We start from the raw sequence: 17,357 nt of genomic DNA, 5'->3' as shown, positions 1-17,357 counted from the left end.
GGGGGGGTGTCGGGGAGTAAAGGGGATGTGGCCTGGGTGTAAATTGCTTTTTAGAACTGATATTGTTAAATACAAAGAGTTAGAGGGTACAGAGCAGTAAGCAATTGATACAGGCATCAAACAGAGATCCATATTGATCTAAATAATATGTGATTAATACTAATCACATCTGGCAGGGGTGTGCAAGCCAGATTTACACCTAGATACAAAAACCAGAGACTAAAGCTGTGCAGAGGAAAGCTTAGTCTCTCTGAGGCCAGTGGAAGTTTAGCTGTTGCCCTCCCCTTCCCCTGTCTGCGGCTCAGTGTTTTAATGCAGACATCACTTACCCCATCCACAATCTGCAGGTAAAAACTAAGAGATATGACTCAAATTTTGCGGATTTTGCACTGGGATGTCCAGGTTTTCCAGACAATAAGGAGTTTTACTAAGGGTTTTTCATGAAGGCTCACTATCCTGCATGATTTCTCTCTGAGTCACATTCCGAACCCCCCTGTTTAAACAAACATCTCCCCTTTATTGGAAGATTTTGACTAACAGTCATAACATCCTCAGATGGTTGTTTCAAATTTGCTGTGCACACACGTGCAGCTTGCATTCATGAATAAGTGTGTGTCCCAGGCTCTTAAATTCATGAGGGTGCATTGGGGGCTCAGGCACATCAGTAGGTGTTGAAATTCTTAGACAATAAGGAATTTACGGCACCTTTATGATCGATTTTTCTCGTTGTCTTCAGCCATGCTCTTAGTGATGTTTATTGCACATAGCCATATTCTTTGCGTATTTGGAGAAGTAAATTCAGCATTTATGTTATATGCCCGTCTCTTGGAGCCTATGCCTGAAGCAAGATAAAAAGAGGATCTAAAATTAAGGGAGAGTTACATTTCCCCTAAAAATATTATCCAAAGAACAAAGATGATGCAAAGATTATGCTTTGTAGTAAATAGGTATCACCGAATTCATTATTACTAGATACCACTCTAGCTGTTTCTGTTTGAATCAAACCAAACCACTGAAAAAAAAAAAAAAAGCAGTGGTAAAGGGAGGAACCATCACTGAGGAAGAATAGATGTTAAGAGGGAGGAAAGACTGATGAAAGGAAACCCAATATTGACAGATTATGTGGAGCAGAAGGAGATGGGGTAGAAAAACGCAGTCAAACACAGACAGAAATATGTTGTTTAGCAGGAGGAAGCAGCTACATAAACCAGCTTGAATTTGCACAATTTGCCCTTCCCTAAAATGTAAGACAAGCTCTCTTTAATGCAGAAAACTTTCTGGGACCCTGAATCCTTGAGGGGAAACATGCAAAGGTAACAAACGCTGAGACTTGCTCTAAGCCATGTACAGCCCACCTGCTTGCGCCCTGGGCTGGCGCTTCATCACGGGTCCCAAGATCCAGTGAGGTTTGGTTTGGACGTGAGGTGCTGCCCACCCATCCCAGCCTGAGAGTGTGGGACAAACCCTGCAGCGACCTCTGACAGTGCAAGAGTGGCCCAGCCAGGCTTTAAGACAATTTCTTTGTAATTTGTCCCTGAAGCAGTGTTTGCTGGAGTGTGGCGACAGTCCCCGAGCAGTGCTTCTACAGACCCTGCTCCTAAAAATATTCTGCATGTGCTTTTGCAAGGGATTTCACTGAGGTTCTGAGCTTCCTTGCTGTACGCAGACTTACGGCTCCGCCTGAATCTCTGCATGCTCGGATTTGTATCTTAATTATAAAGTGGCATCCATGGATGTAACTGACTTTTGGTTAAGAAAAATCTTTGTATATCACATCTAATGAATGCATGGTTATAGTAACAGCAGAGCAGGAATGAATTGGACTCAGTCAGGTTCAATACACTGTTTTGCAAATGACTTTTGTCTCATGTTGCATGAAACAATTTTATTTTACTGATATGAGATACTCCAAAGTAATAAAGACTCTCCCAGTATCTGACACTTGCTTAATACTAGTATACTAGTGATTTATGTTGATTGTGTACACTCTACTTTTAACCACTATTCAGCCATTTATACATCAATCACCTGAGGAAATCCATTGAGAAAACTGCACAAACGCATTTTTGAACACAAATCTCTCACTCGGGAGAACGATCAAGTTTTACTAAGTGGATTTTACCTCCAGGAATAAAACACTGCATGCATTAGTTTTGCACATTTTTAATTATATTTTATTGCCCAGCAAAGCATATTCGCAAATATGCTCACGTATATAGCGAGCTGGTGTCATGGCAGAGCAGGTTTGCGCCTGTGTCTGAAGGGGTCACTGAAAACTAGATGTGCAAGTTCCCGCACGGCAGCATAAGCCCACGGAATATTAACAGCAGTTTATACAGGCTGCTTCAGTGCAGATCTGATGTAGCAAAAAATGTCTTCCAGCTTGCGCATAAGCCGTAAAAATACAGAAAAATATGACACAGACAGCAACTGTTTTTCAAATATTAATGACATGGTCACAGTCATGTAATCATTTTGGAAGGTTCTTTGGTGATAGGTTCATAATATGGATTAAAAGCCAGAAAAATGCAGTGTTAAATAGTGTGGTCACACTCTCCCAAGGAAGAACCAAGACATCAAATACCAGGAAAACACATCATTACACTCTGAGCATTTTTTTATCAAGGCAAGAAGGTGTTTGTAGATGTTCAGTGTCCAGGACCTGCTTGAAACCCTTGTGCCTGATTTTCATCAGCTTTTGTGCCCCTGCCCCTGGGATGGGGAGAGGCTCTCAATCAGGCCCTGCATGAATGCTTCTGAAAGCTGTTAAGCACTGGCAATTTTCATTTGCTATGAAAGCTTGACATATATATATATATATATATATAAAGTGTAATGAGATAAAAGGAAGAGCCCAGATGTTGTCTCAAAATTGAAAAGTGATTTCCTATTTTCACTCATATCTGAAAAATATTATCAAAATATTAGTTGCGTAGCACAATAGGAAAGGGAATCAGTCTTGGAAGGTCTTAGACTCATGAATTATTTCCTCTGGCAACAAGAAAACCTACCCACACCTCTACTTTAGGAAGAGTGGATATACTCACAGAAATCCACAATAGTCTCTGCCCTGAAGCCAGCTTCTCAACTTTAGGATCACTTTTATTTAAGTTTCTTACACTTCAGCAAAATGCAGCAGAGCTTAACAAATTCATTTTGCAAGAGAAAGTCTGCTACAACTTGTTTGCTTTCTGGGTTTGAAATGGGAAAAAAAAAAAAAAAAAGATTTTTTTTCACCACAGTTAAGCTAAATTTTACAGGGACGGTAGCACACCGTGGTCTACACTGGCAGATATTAGCAGTGGTTAACAAGAAGTGTTGTTAAAAATCCTTGCACACATTTCAGGTGCGGTTCAGTTATTTGGGTTTACAGATTTTAGCTTCTCGGGCAAACAAAATGATTTTAATTTGTAAAAAAGATTTTTTTTTTAATGCAAAGTTACAATTACTTTTTGAATAGCAAGAAATTATTATTATAAACTAACAAATTCTGTCAGGACCTTGAAATTTTAAGTAAGCGCTGAACTGTATTGCTCAGTTTAATCTCCAGTGTCTTTTGACTTCACTAAGTAGGTCAGACCAGCAGCGAGTACAGATATACAGAGAAAGTGCGATCCCCAAACTCTGCAACTCAATGAATACTTAAAAACCCTCAAAATCATTCTCGGGTAAGAAGCGATATCTGCAGATCTACCTACAATTTTCTTCTAAAGAAACAATTCAGAGACAGCTGCCGGCAGCAGAGACCATCTAAGGAGAAATGAGATTATATATGGGTTCCTTAGGACTCTGTCCTTATTTTGCTCAGGGAGTTGTCTGCAGTGGGATGGGTCAGGCAGGACAGACACATGTTCTTCCAAGTCCCTGTCCTGAACCACAGAACTATGTTTGAACAGCAGGAGCCATCTCAGCCATCCCCGGGAAACGGCACGTGGAGCTCGTTTCTGATTTGGGCTACCAAATGCTATGGGGAGCTCCACTGAGAATTAGTTATTGTATTGGTGCTGCACAAAAATATCCCAAAGATATTCTGTGCCCACTCTCAGGGGTCTGGGATTGCGGTAGCTGCAAGGGGGTCTGGGGTGAAGGGGATGTGCCCAGCCTGGGAGGGCGCAGGGTTTGCCCCCCAGCCTCATGGCACTGCCCACTGTGGGGACCAGGAGTGACCGGGGTGGATGTGTCACGAGATGTGGCCAGGGATGGCTTGTGCTGTGATGTGACCCAGGCTGGCATGTGGCTGAGAGCAGCCACTGCCCAGGGGCAAGGCTGGGGCCAGGAGGGGGCAAGGGCGATACCTGAGTCAGAGGTGTCACCAGTTCACCTCGGTCTGCCAGCCCCAGCGGGCACGGGGGTGCAGCCTGGGCACTGCAGGGCACTGCTGGAAGGCAGCATCAGGGCAGGTGGCACCAGCCCCGGCTGCCAGGAGATGTCCCCAGCTGGGGGACAAGTGCGTAGCACCAGGAATTAATATGTACTAATAATTTTTAAGGAGAGTTATACCATGAGGGTGCTGATTCAAACCCACAGAGGGTCTGGGCAGGATAAAACATGCCCAGGTGAGCACTGGCCTGTGGGCACAATGCTGTCTGGACCGGCTGTGCCAGGTGCTGGCCCTGCTGTCCCATCTTGGCTTTAGAAATGGTTTGTCAATGCCCTTTCTTAAAATCGTGGAAAGACTATAAATATAGCACATTTAGGGGCTTCCTCTATTTTCTACTTTTTGAGGTTTCCTTCCCAGTCAGATGGACTGAAAATGTATCGCTGAAGGAAAATCGAACTGCACACAGAAGAGCCTGACCCTGGGAGCCAGACCCCAAACAGCAGCAAGTACCACCTGTTTCCTGCAAACCTGCTAGAGCCGGAGGCACTGGCGGCTTGGGAAGAGGCTAGTGTTTGTGCTGGAGCACTGCTCTGTGCTGGGAGCATCCCAGTAAACTTTGCCCTTCCCAGGCACGGGAGCTGTGGGAGGTGCTGAGATGGGATGCTGCTGTGGGATGCTGCTGTATAGCGAGGGAGCTGGGACGCATCCTGCCCACGTAGTGCCATGCGCTGAGGCTGGCCATTGCTCCCCGAGGCCGGAGGGACCTGTGGGGACAATGCCCCAAACTGGGACTGACACTGCAAACCGGCCCTGCAGTGTGATGGCCGCAGGCGGGTGCTGTGGGCCGGGTGCTGGCAGCAGTGAGCCTTTCCCAGGGCCTGGCTGTGCCCGACCCTCTGCCGTGAGCCCGGTTCCGGCTGTGGCCGTGGTGGGAGCTGGTGTGAGTCCAGGACACCCGGGCTGTCACCCTGGTTCGCTCTCACCGCAGCGCTCGCTGCCGCCTGCCAAGCGAGCGGCACAGGGGAGACAGCGGATAATGCACTGTATTGTGCTCTCCCAGCACCTTTTTCTCTTCCACAATCTAACCATTGTGCGCGTTTTATCGCGATTAAACTCCAGATGAACATCAAAGGGAAAGAAGTTCATCAAAACAGGAATGAAACAAAAGGCTTTTAAAGCATGGTTATCGTGCGCCGAGCAATGCTTTTCAAAGGCGGAAAAGTTCACGTTCGATATAGACTACCTTACTGGCACCACTTTAATGGCCAGAGCACCCAGGTGGCCCGCAGTGCCATCCAGCCAGCCGGACTTGTTGCTGGAGCTATTACAGCAAATCCCTCTCCGTGTTGGAGGCTCTGTCATGCGTGGGTGCTGGAGCTGGCCGAGGCCACTGGTGTGCAGGGGACAGCCAGCAACCGCCTGGGAAAGCACATGCTTTATTCATACAAGTGAGTGGCACTTTCCTGCTCAAAATATAAATAGTGAATGTTGGTTGTTTTTTTTTTTCTAATGAAGTGCTCTTTAATGACAGTTGGGAGACTTTGCTTTTCCCCAGGAACAAAATAACCAGGAGTAGTTTTGCCATTTACAACCGTGTTTATAAGCTATAAACTGTGTAAAATGTACTGGCCACTAGAGAATTTTTAAATCCAGCTGCAGCTCATGCACAAGCTCATTTTTTTTACTAAAAAGTGTAAAAAGAACTAGTGGGAGATGGGGTGAGGGAAGGATTAGTTATGGGATTAGCATTTCTTGCCCAGGGAAGTCAGGGTGGGTGTCCTTAGGAAGAAGTCCATTAGATAAGGTCACATTCCAAGAACAAGCTCAAGGTCTGATTCAAAGTTCCTGGCATCTAGGACAAGAAGTAATGGAATTTTAAACTCACAAATAAATATTTATTACTTACTTGATTACTTACTTTTTTCCCTTAAACCGGAATATTTTTTCATTAGGACAAGTTGACATCTTCCCGTTTCCCGTTCAATAATTGCTCCAGTGAGAGAAAGCACAAAAAGTGGAGAAGAAGGTCAAAAATGTTCCAGCCCTCACTGAAGAGAGTGAATAAAACTCATAGTCTTGGACTAATAAAGGATTTTCTTTTAATATCTGTGGAGAAAGACATTGTTTATGGGTTTGGAGAGCTAGATCATGGAAAAAAAAAAAGAAAATGTCCTCTATTTACCAGCCCTGCAATCACTGAGCATGCCAAACTCCCTTTGAGGTGATGCTCATTTTGTGCCAGAGAGACAATGTATCGCACGAAGCAATTTTCATTCTCAACTCTGGGTAAAAAGTTCGTTACTATGGGTTTATACAGGGATCAATTTATTCACCCCAAAGGTGGAAGACTGAGGATGATGTTTTGCAAGGAAGGGGGGTATTATAGACCACTTTGGTGGTTAAACATATAAAGATTTTGTAGGCAGAGCAAATACATTTGTTTATCCAAAACAACACCAGAAAAACTGAAGGCAACAAATACAAATAATAATCAGAGAGAGAAAGAAGCCTCTTTAAAGTCTTGTACTATCAAAGCAGCCATGCCCTCTCCACTAGCTTATTTTTAAAAATGACCCATGCAGGGAATATATGTGCCAGAAAAATCCACAGGCTGAGGGTATTACGTGGTGTGATCCAGACAAAGAGGAAATTTTTTTGTAAGTCCATATAAAGATGAATGCAAAGATAATCCACAGCTACAGAAAGCCTGCAGGTCGCTACAAAACCCCCAAGAAAGCGTCTGCAAGAAGGGGTAAACAATTAACACAAATTTTAAATCAATGTGCTGTCACCTTGATAGCCAGTGAAGTCAGCTAAGACGGGTGTAATATGATGAGACAGTTTAATTCTTGTTATGACATTAGCTGCAGACTTTTACAACAGCTGAAAATGCTGGAGTGAGAAGAGTTTCCAATTATCACTGAGCTACGATACACAACTCTGGATTAGACCGAGGCATGAACAAGGGCTCCTCAGTTTGACAAGCAACATGCAACAAAAGCTGCAGAAGTTTCCGAAATCTGATAAAGATATTTTCTCTTCTCTCCTCTTGCTGATACACTTCTGAAAAGGTTTATTTCAGATAAAATAAGACCATTTTAAAGAGCCTAGCAGTGAAACCAGCTCCCAAGCTGTGTGTGATACAGTATTATATATCATAAATCCGTACATCCAGGAGGTGAACTGAACCAATCTGAAGTGATTCTGTTTTCCCAGCATTAAGTTTCAAAAAATGAAAAGTCACCCAGGCTTGAAGCGCAGATAGACAGGTAATAAGCCATGACAGCACTTCACGGGAATTCGCAGGAATAGGCAAGTAGGTCTGGGTGTCAGCCATATAAATATGATCATCAGACCCAAAGCTCCGAATAATACCGCCAAGTGTGAGCATGTCAATATTAAAGGCAAGCGGGCTGTGAATAGGAGCCCGAGGCAGCGGCGAGTTTAGTAGATGGCCCGTGGGGTGGGGAGCTGCACCCCTTCCCCAGAGAGGGGCTAAGTCAGGCTGAAAACGCAGGTCCCCGAGCCGGGAATGGGCTGTGATGCGCACGCCAGCGGGAAGGCTCTCCTTCTGGGTAACGTGGAGCTGTGTTGTTTTGGGATGGTTTTGCTCCAGCTTTATTTCATAGCTTGTCTTTGATCTCTCTTTTTTTTTTTTTTGGTAAACCTCGCAAGAATGACATTCTTCCTGGACTCTGCATACAGAGGAGGATTTATGATGCCCAACCACGCACCTCCTTCATGGCTTTTGTCAGTCTCTTGGGGGCAATTGCAAACATGGGAAGTAGCTGGGATGTTTGAAATAACGACTCTTTAATCCAAAGGTGGCCTGCTTTGTATTGCTCATGTCGTATTACTCTGCCTTTTTTAATATAGCTTTTGAAAAATTGGGTCACGGTTTCCTTTCCTTTTCAGATCTTAGAGAAATCATCTTGTCAGGTCTCCCCCTATACAGTGCTTCTTTTTTCCCTCTGTGTTATCTCCCATAGCTGAGGATATAGGGTCTAGAAAGGAGAAAAGCAGCCTGGTAAGAAGATAACTGGGGAAAGGCCCACCCAGAGCTAGAAAAGCTCTTTGCTGAAAAATAAATTATAATTCACTAAAATTCCTTTTCCACGCTCATGAAAGCCCCGTGAATGATCCACTGATTACATCTCAGAAGCCCCTGCCACCCCTGGTTGGGTAAGGTCTTTTCTGAAAAATAAGTCACCTTTCTCTCAAATGCCTTTTGCTACTCTTTTAAAAGCCTTGTGAGCATTCACAAAAGTCACCCTGGGTGGCTTGGACTGCAGAGAGCAGCAAGGGTCCTGCTGCCTGGGGTGCTGTCAGACAGGGAAAAAGAGGGAGAAAAGCTTTCTTTTTCTCACAGAGGGAGAAAAGCTGAAACTCCACTCAAACTCCCCAAATCCTAGCAGGGGAGACCTGTCTGAAGTTAGTCCTTGTTTTTTTCTTTTTCAGCAGTCTTTATTTGGCAACTAATTTTTAAAAAGGTTAACCTGAAAAGTCGCTGTGTCATGCAGTACCTTATTCTGCATGATAAGGTAAGATAATTTCTCATTAAAATGGTTGGCTTTCGACCTCCTCCCCTCCCTGGTGAATGAATAAATAAATAAATACGCTTGAATATGTTCTGGAAATGCTCTCTGCTATTTGCAAAGCAGAAAGGAAAGCTTTGGGCATGCACCGCCCTCTCCTAGCCACTTTGGGGGCCAAGGGCGGCTGACGGGTGGCCAAGGGGTTATCGAGAGGTGACCAAGGGGTGTCTGGGGAGCAGCTGTCCCCTTGCAGGTGCCCCATGTCCTGCAAAACTCTCCTTACCTGCTTGGCTCTGCACCCAGCCCCTTCACACGCAGTTTCACTACCCTGGTGCAGTCCGCAAAGCTCTCACTTCAGGGTGTCATTTGCTGTCTGCTCCTCTCCCAAAAATTCACCTCCAGCTTTTTTATTCCGTGATGCCAAATCCCTGGAGTGAAAAGGGGCTTTCATGCCTTTATATGGAATTACAAACCTGTATTAAGCCTCAAATGATGTTTTTATCAAAAAATCTCAACAGCTGCCAACTTCCCTAAATCCCAAACTATCATTACGCATTTAGTCTTAGACAGGGGATTTTTCTGGATCTTCCCTCCTGACCCAATGATAAAGCCAAGTTGGTTTGAGATTGAAGATTCATTTATCTCTCCTTGGCAATTATCTCTATTACTGCCCACAATCCTTCCCAATCTTTTTAAACAACATCCTGCTATTAAAGCCACTTGGCAAGCATTTAAAGCCCTGGGATAAGTTAACCATGCACAAAATATCCCACTTGGGGAAGGATCCAGCTATAAAAATAAATGGTTTACGTTCCGAAGGCCATGGTTCAGGATGGGTATTCTTCATTTGTGAAGAGAGGTCATCATTGCTGACAATAAAATTATGTAGGACCTGATCCTCCCCCACTGAGCTCAATAGCAAAATCCCTCCTGATTTCAATGGTGTTTTCCGGGGTCAGTCGCCGGGAAAGCCGACATTCCACAAAGTTGCTGAAAATCTATAATTGGATATATTAAGAGGGCTTTCAAAGACATGTCAGATTTGGAGGCTTAGTGTAAACCGTGCTGCAAAGGGGATCATTTCATATAACCGAATCAATAAAGCTTTTTTTTTAACGTTACTTTTCTACTTGATCCCTGATGGCGGAAAAGCTAAGCTCTGGAGACTCGCCATCAGCATGGAGGAGGTGCCGGGAGCCTGGCCGGAGGGTGAGCTACTGCCCAGTGGGAAAGATCCTGCCAAGTGACCTGGTGTAAGCTGCCAGTCTGAGGGGTGTAATCCTGCAAGCGTTTGATCCAGCGGCTTTGCTTACACTATGGAGGTAACTCGTGCGTGTAAGTACTGGAATACCAAGCCCTTATTTTCATGGGGTTGCTGGTCTCCTGTCACAACACATCTCTTTGGGAGATATGATTGAGAGTTTTGATGAATTTTGCCGTCCCTTACATGTCTATATTTAGTAAAATGAAGCTTAGTTTGTATATTTGGAACAAGATATGGATTTATCTCCCAAACACATTTTTTTAACTCACGGGCTGTACTTCAAAGTGCTTTAATGCCACTTTGAAAATGCTCACTGGTAGCTCTTTAGGAACTGGAAATCTTCCATTTCTACTTACATGGTGCTTTTCTGGCTGATGAGCATCGTTTTCCCTTTGGTTCTCACACAGAGAAAGGGCCGCTTGGCGCAGAGCAGCTGTGCCAGGCAGGGCAGGCACAGGGACAGCAGCCTCAAGGAGATGTCCCCCCGTCACAGGACCCCAAGGCAGGGACACCAGTGTGAGGTTTGCACCAGGTTTCTTCACCCTTGCAGCGGTTTGATTTGTAAATACATGCGGGCCGTTTCCCCTCCAGCAATCCCCATGCCACGTGTCCCAGTTGTAGGGGTGGGGATGGGGAGACACCCGCAGCTCCCGCAGGTGACACTGCCATCTCTGCCATCAGGACCTGCTGTAGGTCCCTCTGTGGTTCAATTGGGTCCCCTCTGTGGTTCAGTCACACTTTCCTGTTGTTTCTCTTTCCTTACCATGTTGGCAAAGCAGCCCTCCATGGGGCCACAGTCACAAAGCTTGCTCCTTGTTCCTAGAGAGCTTGATTTTTTTTTCCTTTCCAGTGAAAGCTGAAATTCAGCAGAAGCTGATGCGACCACCATGGAGAAACACTGGTTCACCGCACTGGCTAGTACCAGCTTGATCTGGCTCCGGCTCCGGGATGTGCAGCCTACAGACACAATAATGAAAAGAAATATTCTGAAAAGGATGAGTCAGCTGGAGGCCGGTGGGGAGAGCGTGCGGGATCTGACTGGAATTTAAAAAGTTAGGAGGCTACATGTTGTTTTGAGCCCTGCCAGTGGAGAAACTCATACCCATGAAATGCTTTGTCATCTGGCATAATAATGTTACTTTGATGATTAGTTGGTAAACTCTTTTCAAAATGTTTTTAAACAATAGTTAAGTTCATGAAATATAAAACCTTCCTGCTGACACCACCGACAAGAGCCTGCTTTAGATGTTATTGTGAACTCTCTTCCCCAGAACCCCACCAGACTACTGAACAGCTGTGAAATCGTTCTTTTACTACGTATTAGATGATTTAACCATTAAAAGAGTTGAGGTAGCTTCACACCTTCACTTCTGTACTGTAAGAACATCTACGCTGATGTGAGCTGTACACCCACAGTTGTAACGCAAATCTTATTTCTTGCTTTTTGTATGTTTGCACCGATCGAGACAGCAGCAGTTTGGTGTGAAGCTTCTTCACTCACTCCTCCAGCCGGGTACCAGCACATCCTTCCTGCCTTCACCGGAAAGCAGCGCCTGGCATTTGGGTAATTAGCAGGACAGATAACGTCCAAAGATTTGTGGTTTTGACTGTAAGGTTCTTTAAATAAATGACATCAGAATTACATTTATTTGTTGTGTGAAAAGATCAACCTTCCATTCCCTCTTTATAAAGAGCTGATCTGTTCAGTCCCGCTTCCCAAGCCTGGTCAGACCAGTGGGGAGAGTCTGTGCTTGTTTCTGGAGCCTCTCCAAGCAGGGGGACGGGAAGGAAAAGCCACTGACACTGGCTGTGACTGGCCTCCCTTTGCGATTGCACGATGTCTGCCTTTCCTGTATTCCTTCATCTTTCCTTCTGATGAACCCTGTCATTTACAGAGATGCTGACATAAACCGTAACTGGTCATAAGAATGATGGGTACCCACTGGTGAGCATGAGGTGTAACTAATTGCTACCCCCTCTCAAAGAAGTAGGTCCCGTTCTCATGTGTGGATGAATGAGACATCAGTTCAGTCAGACTAAACCAGAACAGGTAACTTCTCAAAGTTATTTCCCGTAATCTTTTGTGGGAAGCAGGGAAGTACCAACAGTGTTTTATCACTCTCATTGACATGGTGTGAGATGTTATTCCCCAGCTGCCTGGGATGGTTAGCAAAGGACCTGAAGTGGGCTCAGAGCCATTGGTGGTTTTCACTGAGGGCTTGTAGAGGACCTTTACACTGGGAAAAGAGGCACTGCCGAGTTTTAGACAAGGCAACCCAGTTTTAGCCCCAGGAAAGTGCTGGAGCAAATAATCATACAACTATCTGTAAACCCCCAGAGGGGTAGCTACTGATGGGGATTTGTCAACAGCAAACTATGTTAAATCACTCCAGTTATTTTCTACAACAGAAGTCTTGTCATGTGGAGAGAAGCAGTGGATGTACCCCTGCCTCCAGCTTTCTCTCACTTTAGGCAGGTAGAGCTTCACATGACATTTTCTTGAGCAAGGTTAAGCAACGTGGTTTGGATGAAGATAGTGTAAGAGGTGCTGCAAAACCACAGTAACAGCAAGACAGTAGTAGCTGATTCAGTGCTAGTTCAGACTGGCAGTGAGGTGGGATTGAGGACAGTCAGCCTTGCAACCAGCCAATGCTTAGTTATCATCCTGTCCTGGATAGTGGAACTGATAGTACCTAGTTACAGTCTCAGACCTGGAAAATACAATTTATGAGGAACAGATGAATGGCTTAGAGTTGTTAACCTTAAAAGAGGAGAAGATGCTGGGAAGGAAAAGATCATAACAACCTTCAAGTACATTAAAGATGGTCACAGTGAGGAAGAGGACTTGCTCTCTGTGTTCATCCCGGGTAGGACAGGAGCAAATGGGCTTAGTGTGCAGTGAAGAGATTGAGCTCAAACGTAAAGCAAGTCTTCCCAGGCAGTAAGGGCAACGGACACCAGGACAGGCTGCTGGGGTGGTTCATGGGAGCTGCAGGGACCCAGGGGATCTTGTCTAGGGGCAGAGGGATGGCCCAGATGACCCACTGAGATCCCTCCCTGGCCGTTTTTATTTATACTGCCATGAAACAATCCTACAGGTTTCATTAGGATACCTCCTGGAACAAAGTTTCCTCCACGGGATTGTTTCTCTGCCGCAGCCCACCTGTATAATCCTTCTCTGGTGCGAAGTGGGTGTGAAACGCTGTTGCTCGGATGTGTGGCTGTCGTACACCTCCTCTCCAAAGTGCAAATAACTCCCCAGGCTGTGAGCCGGGGGGGACAGGCCCACGGTAAGCGATGGGCTCCAACTGATGAATTTTCACAGCAGGTGAGAGCGGCAGGAGACACACACATCACAGATTTCCTGTACGGGCAGTAACACTCAGGCAGACAAATTGAGTGAATACCCCAAGATGTGACTGCTGGGTCAGACACCAGCCCCCAGCATTACCCAGTGGTGGACAAATCCCTGCCCTCAGCCCTGGTGTGTGGCTCGGAGGTGGCACTTGCCCCATCTGTCTGTGCCGAGATGGGGGTGGGGTGACACTGCTCCATGGCCGGCTCCCAGTTTTCCTCATTACCTGCTCTAAGCTTCTCTCAAAGATAAGTGGTTCTTGTGCAAAGCCGCTAATTTAGTCCCGGCAAACAAGAAAATAAGTCTGGATGCAAAAGGCTGGTGGGATTTTGACAAGATGCATGTAGAGGTTGGGCGACTAGTCTTAATTAGGCCATCTTTGTTTACATTTGATGTTTATCAGCTAATTGGCATGGCAAGGTGTGAGTCACACAGCTTCCCTCTGGCATGAAATCAGTTCACAGGAGAAAAACTGGGAGAACAAATGATCCCAATTATAAGAAAACCCACTGTGCTAATTACCATCCCACGGACGACGGAGGCTCCCACCCGTGGCCTCGTGCAGGCGCCCGCCCCACCATCTCCCGTGCGTGGCCCTGGCGCTGGCACGCTCCTCCCGCCCGGCCCCCCGCTCCGCTCGGAGACCTGCCACAGCCCCTGTCACTGCAGGAGCAAAGGTGATCCTGTGCCAGATGCTCATTTGGTGCTGCACAGCATTTCTCAGGGACTAAGGCTGCTGCCTACACCACTGCCCTTTCTTTTCTTCCCCATTTTTTTGTAGCTTGGTGGAGACTCTGTTGCAACAACAGCTCACGGGGAATGTCTTGTGCTCCAACATGATGATGCCTGTCAAATCAAAGCCTGGATGTTCGCTACGGTGGAGCTGGACTGGAACCTCGCTGCTTAGGCTAATTAAAACCAATATTCTTGCCTTGACTCTTTCCTCCCTCCCACCTTTTAAAAATATTTTTAGACCATCTGTAAGTTGGCCAGTTTCCTGCTCTACCCTCCTTTTACTGCCTTGGCACTTGATTTCAATGCCCACACTCACATATACTTGCATCTATGTACTGTAAATCTCCATCTTTCTCCCTCTGTCTCCATCCTTTGGGGAAACATGTTGCCCCTATACCCTTTCAGGCCTTTCCCCTATACACTAAGGGTCCAGTGCGCAGGAATGTTTCTTGGCTGCCCTTGAGTTGAATGATGATCCTGGAGGCTTGGAAAAGCCACAAAGCTCAATGCTCTCTGTCTCCCTGTGTCTCTCTTGTCTTCCCTTCTTAGTAGGGGTAACAGATGGCTGAGGCTTTCACCAACAGTCCCGAACACATTGTCACTCCCAACTGAAAGTGAAATATTCAGTGGCATTTAAATTAAATAGACTCTAATGCTTCAGTAATATTAATTACGGTTTCATTCATCCCTGGCCTAATAAATCAACACATAAAGATAGGATGATCCCGTGGCTGGCAGCAAAGCAGGGCTATTCTGCCCTTTGTAAGGTTATGCACACAAAGCCCCCATTCTTATAGGGACATGATGGCCCCCGCAAACATCTGTGCTCAGCACCACTTGAGGAGAAGCCAAAGTGGTAACATTTAAACTTTTCTTGTCCAATTTGTCCACGCAACGGGGCTCAATTCAACAAGAACTTGCAAGTTAAAATTATAAAACCCATGTTAAGCAGGCGAAAACTTTTCAGTGGTTTGGCCTGAGGGCCCAGATTTATACCAGCAGCACTGGCTGAAGCCAAGGGCAGGGCATCCATTTTTGCAGCTGAATTTGTTACCCCAGCTTCAACTTTTAAAAGGGGGGGTGGGGTGGGGGCGGAGAAGGCTTGAAGGGTTTCAAAACCTCACAGCTTTAAGCTAAATTTCAGGATTTGGGGAGGCCCTGGGCAACAATTTTTCACACAATTTTTTTTGTGTGAATACCACAGGGGAAATAGGCTCTGTACTTCACCAACAACAGTTTTTTTCCCCTCACTGCTATACATATGTAAAAGGAGGCTAATAAAACGGTTGAAGAAAAGCTCGCTGCTAGTAAATCTTCTGCAGACAAAACCCTCCACTTGTGATGTTTCAAAGCTGCCCAGAGCTACCAGTTTACCCCAAAAGTCCCAACTCAGAGCGGCTGATTGGAAAATAAAAAGCCCTGTGCATAAAAACTTCACTCCAATTGTTAAGCAGTGAATGCGACGTTTACATACAGCAGCTTTACTTGACCAAATGACTCCCAAGTATACAAATGAAAAGCTTGTTGCCTACACAGTTTAGGTCCTTTGGAAAGGTCCAGCTAGAGTAGGTTTATAATGAAAAAAAAAAATTATAATGACAAAGCAATGCTATATCTTGTAAGTGCATCACAGAAAGCTGGATCAGCTGAAAAATCAAAACGAAACGGGAAAAAAAAGACAGAGCTGCTTGATGAAGCATTGGGAGGGCCCTTCTGGGAGACAGCAGAGAGGAGCAGCCTCCTTCTCTGCAGAAACACAGCCCCTCTCCGCCTGTGTCCTGGCGCGGTTGCCCCGCGGTGATGTCTGCGTTGCAGACGGCTGCCTAGCGCAGCAGGACTCCAGCTCACCGCCAAGGAGGCAGCTCGGCAACTGGCAGTGATCTTGAAGCAGCCCAGAAAGGAGTGACGTGGAGCCTGTTTCTGCAGGTAGCACTCACCGCAGCACGGCAGCTCCCAGCCCTCTGCTCAGCCATCACCTCTGGGAACGCGCAACGTGAACGAGGCCAGCCTGTGCCAACAAGCTGACCTGCAGTTAAGTGCTTAGGAGAGGGATTTTCAGAGCCAATCCCTTAAGCAGAAAACTATTTAAACTACCTTGGAACTAAATGCTGAGGAGCTTACCCTGAATTTGGCCAGGTGGAGGTCTCTGCTAATCCTGCTACTGGCATCATACCTCTTCTAGTTTGTGCAGAGCCAATAACCCCCCTGCTACGCTGTGCAGTGCAGGTATTCCTGACCAGGTGTCTCAGGATATCTGCCACTGTCAGCCTGGGGTTATCCCACTTAAACTCCATCAGCCTTCTCTGTTGATAATGCCTATTGGTTTGAGACCTTTTATTATGTTTTCTTTAGGTCTCTCAAAAATCACAGTATTTTGTGAAGGCATTTTCAGACAATGCTCTTTTTCTGTACCCTATTGTCCAGCCCATCTGCTGGGGGACTTGCACGATCAGGCTTATCTCATTTAGGAGCTGTGCTCCTAGGCCTCTGGGGAGCTGCCGCCAGGCTGGCCGTTGACTGAGGTGTACCCACAGTGCTTTGGCAGCCTTGTTGCAATTTTGACAAATCAGTGACACCCACCTGAAGGATCAGGACGCTGATGTGCTTGCTAAGGGATGTTTTCTCCCTGTGTTTTAATGTGGGAAAAAAAAAAAGCAATGCTGCCTGGCTGGCATACGGCCCCTCTCCACTCGTGTTACTGAGAGCAAGTTACAAAGCCATAACAGAGGGACTGATATGTCACAGTCTCTCATGGGTGGCTTTTGGCAGTGATGGTGTGGGGCTCGGAGGAGCTGAGCATGGCAATGGGATGTGCCAACCGCCTCGTGTTCACCTTCCCAAAGCACCACTTGCAGAGCCTGGCCTGGATGCATGAACAGGGATGAGTTCTCACCAGCGAACAACTGCCCCGTGCAAGAGTGAGTGCAGAACCTCTGAAAAGATTTCTTGAAGTAGGAAGGAGAGCTCAACCTTCTCCCCACCTCCTTTGCTCTCTCTCCAGTTTTAGGCTTTGCATCTAATGCAGCAGTCAGGTGTCCCCTGGTTTGAGGCACAGGTCTAAGGATTCTTTTTGAGAGGCTGAACCTTCTTTTTCATGAGGACAAAGCCTGACACCAACGAGGGGGGACTGTGGGCCATTGACTGTCC

At 46.1% G+C, this 17,357-nt stretch overlaps 2 long non-coding RNA genes across 2 annotated transcripts in view; one reads left to right on the top strand and one right to left on the bottom strand.

Moving 5' to 3' along the window:
• Positions 1-11,752, top strand: part of LOC113481335 — a 20,744-nt gene extending 8,992 nt beyond the window's left edge. The window contains exons 2-4 of the long non-coding RNA XR_003398658.1: positions 8,780-8,862; positions 10,009-10,191; positions 10,971-11,752. This is a non-coding gene — a long non-coding RNA (uncharacterized LOC113481335). The remainder of the gene's footprint in view (positions 1-8,779; positions 8,863-10,008; positions 10,192-10,970) is intronic.
• Positions 8,291-9,996, bottom strand: LOC113481336. Its single transcript, XR_003398659.1, has 2 exons — positions 9,140-9,996; positions 8,291-8,325 (listed from the first exon to the last, which is right to left on the bottom strand). It is a non-coding gene; the product is annotated as an uncharacterized LOC113481336 (long non-coding RNA).
• Positions 11,753-17,357: the final 5,605 nt, after the last annotated feature.

Source organism: Athene cunicularia, assembly GCF_003259725.1.
Source record: "Athene cunicularia isolate RWA chromosome 5 unlocalized genomic scaffold, athCun1 chr5_part3, whole genome shotgun sequence".
NCBI classification, from domain to species: domain Eukaryota; kingdom Metazoa; phylum Chordata; class Aves; order Strigiformes; family Strigidae; genus Athene; species Athene cunicularia.
This window is presented reverse-complemented; position numbering and strand designations above follow the sequence as displayed.